The 6,000-nt window shown below is 35.9% G+C and overlaps 1 protein-coding gene across 1 annotated transcript in view; it reads left to right on the plus strand.

The window, feature by feature from the left end:
- Positions 1 to 6,000, plus strand: part of ANKRD50 (ankyrin repeat domain 50) — a 42,541-nt gene that overhangs the window by 26,825 nt on the left and 9,716 nt on the right. The window lies entirely within an intron of this gene.

The following is a 6,000-nucleotide window of genomic DNA, read 5'->3' on the forward strand; positions in this document are numbered from 1 at the left end:
CTGAAGAAATAAATCATGTATAACATGCACTGCACTCTGAGACATTATTGTACTGAATTTCTGATGCTTCCAGTTTCCCAGCAAATAAATTTTGCAACCATAATGATAATATAATCACTGTATATTTTTTTCTTCAAATATGTTTATTTAATTTGGACCTCAAAAAAACCCAGTTTCACTGTAATTTAGTAAGGTAGATTGGAATCCTTTTAGGATTATTTTAGGAAAATGCATCCCATCTGTATTTTTTTCTGCTAAAAATTTTAGAGTATGATACAAAATATATATTCACCAATATTAATTGGTTTACAATCAGTTTATATCGGTTTTCACTTAAAATTTTCATGCAGTGAAAACTTCCTCCATATATCTGCTGAAATGAGGGCTAAACCTATTTGTCAGAAAGTGTTATCAATGAGTGGAAGCAGGATTGCTACAGTGTCCTGAGAGTTCTGCAAGCATCTCCCAAACCAAAAACAGTGATGACGTGGAGAGAGTCTAGTCTTTCTCATCCACTCTCATTGTGCTGCCGCCAGTGGTGAATACATCATCCCTACCACTCTTAAGAATGAGAAAAGGAGGAGGGGTGTTTGTCCTCATCCTCTTTGTTTCTTCACTTTTGTTGGGGACTTACTTATGAATGTTGAATAGTTGTGCCTGCATCTGCTGCAGCTTGTGTTCTGGGCCCTTCTGTATTCCCAGATTCTGTAGTAGTAGCACAGTGTGCTACAGATTTTTCCCCTTACTCAGATTCTCAGCCTTCATTAATTTAAAAAAAAAAAAAAAAAAAAAAAAAAAAGTTTTGCCTCTTGTGGCTGCAGAGACAACCTCAAAAATATGAACCAAATGTAAAATGATGCCAGCATGAGTCTGCGGTCACCCTCCACAGTGAGCAAAAGCCAGCCAATTGAGTAAAAAAGGAGAACAGATAATGCGTGTCCTCCTGCCTTCTTTTACATGTGTACTGTCACCAAGTGCCACATCATGCCTGTTCATTTTTTCTTACGGACGCATTCCCTATGTTTAACAATTCTCTGTCTTGTGCCCATAATTATCCACGTTATCTCCCACATCATCATTTGCTATTATTTGACTACAAGTATGGACAGTCAAGCAGCTACATTAAACACAGTCTTTCCAGTCTTTGTATTACAATGTTAGAAAAAGTTTCCTTGTATTTCTGAGTAACTGAAAAAGCCCTCAAACCCAGAAGTGGCACAGAACATACGGGGTTTTTTTATGCTTCAGCAAATGAGCGAATAAAAATCCTTCTTCTAAAATGAGGCTAAATCTTGAAAGCATAGCAGTTCTTACAAAACTAAATTCCTTTTTTAAAGATCCAGCATGTTAGCTTAAAAACTTTAGGCATCTTAAAATTCGACAATTTTATTGAGATAAGTTTGAGTAAAAAGCAAATATTTCTCCTTAACAGTGGAAAGGTAAATGGACAAAAGTGCAGGTGTACAAATTTATTCATTTAAAGAGTCTTTTTAATAGGAATTTGCTTAATTTCTTTTTTGCTGCACACATAAACCAAGTATCTCTGGCATGTGGCTTGATTATACCCCTCAATTAAACACTGACATTCTTCATCCTAAGAATTCCTTCTCATGCATGAGGTATGAGTGCAATAGTGTGGTACAAACCATGCAGATGTCACCTCTCGGGAGCTGTAGTTTCCATAAATTCAATGTTAGATACTGGAAAGATACTGGAAACCACAAGAAAAAGAATCAAAAGTGGATGTGAAAGGGTTCACTTCAGCCTCAGAGGCAGCTTAAGCTCCATTCACCCACTTATCCGTAGGCAAAAGCAGACAATCTGTCATTCATTTTTCACTCATCCTTTTATCTGTCATTCAGTTCCAGACAGCCAGATATTATTAAGAGCTGATATTTATCCAAACTTATTCTGGATTAGAAATCTTGGGAGCATAAGCGTTTCTCATATTTCTGCTATTTGCTGGTTCTGGTCTGAATAGATGTGGTGGGTTGTTTTTCTTGTAGCCTTTCCTAAAATTAAAAAATGAGCAAAAATATGAAAACTGTAGCAAAATATATTGCAACCCACCTCTCTGTACCCAGAAAACTCACACTGTTTGATAATTGAAGCTCCTCAGGGAGTTTTTATTGCTGAATCCCCAAATTGAATCAGTATCTTTTCTCATTAGCTGCTATTTCAGAAAATAAACGTTATGAAATTGCTTCAAAAATCTAAGTTGTCCTCTAATTTTTCATTATAGGTTGGAATTTATTTGGGTGGTTTCATGTTACTTTAAAGTCTTTACGGGAGTCAGATTTTCACTGTAAAAGATAATCTTTATATGTTTATGTAGTTGTAAAATTTACTTCTATAATAGTAAAGTTTTAGAACAGTTTATTTGTTTTGGTTTGGGTTTTGGAAAAAAAAATCTTCAGAAGTCTTGGGAAGTAAACTGGGAGCTTTTAATGACTGTTTTCTTCTCATTACCACTTTCTTCTGATTACCACTTTGAAAACATGATACTAGGGAATTTCGTATTTCCTAGTAAAAAGTTGGGTGTGATTCTGAACTTAACTTGCTTCATAATTAAAGAGGGAAGACTAAATTGTTTTAAATGGACCATTAGCTGTAAATCTAACTAAATAAACTTCTCCACAGTGACATAGACCAGTGTGAGCAGCAGATTTCAGCCTCAGTGTCTCTTAGCATCGAGGGTTAGATGCAGTGAAATTTGTAATGTGTAGTATACTGTAAGCACACCAAAAAGCTTAGTGTGCAGCTTAAGTTTTCAGGTGCATTTTACTCTGCTCGATATGTTAGTCTTTTTGAGCAGGTGTGCATAAATGGCCATAGAAATACCTAATTTAATATATGCTTACATCAGCAGTTTAAAGTATTAATGCCAAAACATTGCCATGTTTTTAATCATTCACATTACTTCGAAGTTAAAATTCAGTTAAACATATTAAAATGTAGTTAAAACTTTTGTAATTTACTTATGTAAGTGTATTTAAAAATATGAAAGTAGAAGGATATTTTTAAGTATTTACTGGAACCTGCTAGTTAATAGCGCTTTTTTTATTATTAAAGTTTGAAAAGGTTGACATACTGTAAAAGTATTTATATATCCAAGATACTACTTTTTTTTTTTTTTTTTTTTTTTTTTTCATTTGAATGACCCTAGATCTTGCCAAGAAATACATTTGGAACTGATCTGTTTACAGAACTGCCAGGAATTTAATAAATCAGGAAAATCCATATTGGAGCTCCCATTGGGTTGAAAGTGATCGTAAGAAAAATTTTAACAATGCAAAAAGCAGGGTCGTGGGACTGCAAGTTCTGTCTACTGCACTCCTGTTTTGCTGAGCTCAAGTAGTTCATGGGAATGCATCTGAAACAAAATGAGCTTTCTCTTAATGTTTTGGTGCTGCTTGTCCATGAAAGTGACTTATTGTGTCTGGTATGGTTGAAGAGCAAGTTTGCAGGATCTTTGTTTGGAAATGTAAAATGACCTCATTTAGATAGATATTTGGGGAAAAAAAAAAAAAAAAAACAGGGCTTTGTTTCCCTCCTCCAAGCTAGCATTAAGCTAAGAATTTAAGATTTAAAAAAAAAAAAAAAAAAAAAAAGTTCTATCTATAAGGCCTTTCTTGAATTATTTGCTTATTATACTATGGCATGGTGCAGTGGTTAAAATTAACAACCTATTTCTGTTCGAAAGTCTGTTACAATGGCAGTTTGTTAATTCCAGCCCCTTAAAGAGCATATCATCCCTGAAATGTGTGGAGATCTGTATGAGTACTCTGCTTGTTGCTTTACAAACTTGTCTTCAGCTATGTTATATAGGATCTCATTAACAAGGAATATTTGGAAAAACTGCAAAACAAAAGAAACTATTTAGCTTCTGTGAACATGCAGCCAGTCAAATTGTTTAAATTACTGACTTCTGGAATATTCATTTCTCTGAAGTCTTCTGAAATTTATTTTCTTGGCTGAAGTGCTTAGATATTTAGTACGTCTCAGGTAAGTACAGAGTAGGACACTATTTTTAACCTTAATATGGAACAAAGTAATGATACAGCCTCATTTAAAGGGGGAAAAAAAACTACAGACCAAACACACAAACTCTTCCTTTTTTAATTTTATTTGTTCACTTTCCTACCCCTTTTTGGGAAGCAAAAAGAAAATTGATATTCAAAGAACATTGCAAGATAAGCAAAAGCCTTTTGCTTTTGAAGCGCACATACAGGGACCGAGATGCTTAAACAGTTATCAGTCTGCAAGTTTTCTTGCAAAGGCTGGGAGTCAACGGAGGTGAAGTGTAGTCATTAGTCAAGCAACACTGAACATTAGCTGAAATCTCAGGATTGCTGTCATGTGAGTCAATCAGGGGTTTTCTCGTTGCGGGGGAAATGAAATCAAAGACTGTAAAAAGTGAAAAAACACTTGAGTCATTTAAAAATAAAAATAGCTTACATATGCATATACATATTGAAAGGAAAGATGTGGGCATGGGATTAATGTGAGAGACCGGGGGTGTTGTGAGCGGTGTCACTTATGACTGAACACACTGAGAAGGAGTTTGCAGAGCTCTGTACCTATTCTCTTTCAGCCAAGTGAGAGCTACATATCTGTGCTAGGAGAAGCAGAGTTCAAAGAACAGGTGAGTGAATGCAGTGGTTGCATTTGCTCTGAATTGAGCAAATTCCCTGCACACATGAGACAACCAAAGGGACGCTTGTATCAGATTACTGATCTGCATATGCATCAAGCAATGCTCTGTTTTTAATGCCTCTGTTTTCACTTCCATATCTTCTGAGGGATCATGACTTAGAAACAGCATTTCACTTGAAGCGGAAGCTTGGGACCTGCAGAATCACAGGGCACTGTCCTTACTCGGCAAAGTTTCTTATTTGATTTATGTGCAAGAATTAAGGGCCTCACAAAGTTACGTATGGAATATTCTAATGAAATACAAGTAAATTGATGAATTATGGTGGATAAAGATGGTTGTCTGTTTCTTGTGAGAGGAAAAAAAAAATGCCTCTGTGGAATGGAGAAGGATCCCCTAAAAATAATGATTTTCTGCCTTCTGGCTTTCTCATTTAAAAATCTTCAAGTAGGCAATATTATTAATGTAGTCTTAGTCTGAGAAGTGACTGCAAAGTGTCCTATCTAGTGATTTTATTTTGCGGAGAAGCATGATTATGTTTTTAGTTATTCTATCGATTAAGTCCTGTTAGATTTCTAATGCTACCATAATCAATCAGGGAAGCAGAAATATTTTAGTAATACTGTTTGCCTCTCAGTTCTAATCTGTTGTGTTTATCCAGTGCTTATGTAGACTAAACAATTAACAGTGTGAGCTTAATGTGACATTCAGAGCCTCTGCTGAAGACACTTGGGAACAAAAGACACAGCTCTGTTATCAGTCAGAACAAGCTCACAGACCGAGCAGTTGGTTCACAGAATGTTTAAATACAATAAGAAGATATCTGAAAGCAACATTCTTCAGTCGCACTTAAAATTACTTGTTTTGTGGAGACCAAAATCGCATTGAATGCGTTACTCTATGCTTGCTTTTCCTTCAGGATAATTTGGAGGTTAGTAACTGCTTTGGTTTGAAAAGCAAAGTTGTGGATTTTTTTATGACTAGCTGAGCTGACTGTAAGGAAATATGTGCAATCTGCTACACTGGAAGAAGAGATTACAGCCTGTCCCTGGAGAAGTGAGGTTCAGTTCTGACCTAAAACACAGTACTTGTATGCAGTTTTCCCATAGCTTCCGGAAAAGCAATGTTCAAACAAGGCAACGTGTCCTTAATAAAACAGGGTAGGTCTTTATCAAATGCTTAAGTTGGCACTACAAAAGCAGACCTTTTGAATGACAGAGATAGCCATGTAGTAGTCCTTGGAACTATATGTTCATTCCTCCTTATTCTTGAGAGCCTTATGGCCACTGCGCTTGCCCTAGGGACTTCTGCGCGCGTGCTGCTAAGAGTAGCAGTCTTTGCTTGGG

The sequence above is a fragment of the Athene cunicularia genome (assembly GCF_003259725.1).
Source record: "Athene cunicularia isolate RWA chromosome 4 unlocalized genomic scaffold, athCun1 chr4_part2, whole genome shotgun sequence".
Classification (NCBI taxonomy): Eukaryota; Metazoa; Chordata; class Aves; order Strigiformes; family Strigidae; genus Athene; species Athene cunicularia.